This window comes from Microtus ochrogaster, chromosome 2 (genome assembly GCF_000317375.1).
Source record: "Microtus ochrogaster isolate Prairie Vole_2 chromosome 2, MicOch1.0, whole genome shotgun sequence".
Classification (NCBI taxonomy): domain Eukaryota; kingdom Metazoa; phylum Chordata; class Mammalia; order Rodentia; family Cricetidae; genus Microtus; species Microtus ochrogaster.
In genome coordinates, this window is record NC_022010.1 from 42,302,925 (window position 1) to 42,303,460 (window position 536).

General features: G+C 44.6%; 1 protein-coding gene across 1 annotated transcript in view; it reads right to left on the bottom strand.

Moving 5' to 3' along the window:
• The window catches only part of Iqcg (IQ motif containing G), a 29,873-nt gene that overhangs the window by 3,293 nt on the left and 26,044 nt on the right, over positions 1 to 536 (bottom strand). The window lies entirely within an intron of this gene.

The following is a 536-nucleotide window of genomic DNA, read 5'->3' on the forward strand; positions in this document are numbered from 1 at the left end:
CAGATATCTAGGCCCATTGAATCTTTCAAGCTTGTTTCAGGACTTTTTGCAAGAGAAAATGAAAGAAGGTGCTGGAAACAGAATTCAGGCCCTCTGGAGAGCCAATGGACTTTCTCCTATGCTATCTCTTCAAATTTCTTATACATGCTAAGGTTTTACTTTCTTTCTCTTGGGTCTAGAATTAATCATTATCTATATTCTGTTGCTTTTATTAAAGCAAACCTTTTTACTTAACCTCCCCCCTTTCCAGTGTTGTATGCTGACTGTCAGTACACTGGCACACAAACCCGCTGTGCTGCACTGTCTGGAAGGGATTCTTGTATTTCCGCTCCACGAGCACTAGCTGAGAGAGCGAGGGGTCTAAAGCATTCAAGGAGACTTGAGTGCGAGGCTGGAATCTGAACCTTGGCACTCCGCCTTCAGTCTGTGCATCTTCCATTAGAACTGGCGTCTCCTGAGCAACTTCAGACACTGGGATCACTGTCACTAAGAACCACACTTTACTGGGTTTTTGGTTGGGAACCTGTCCTGGATCT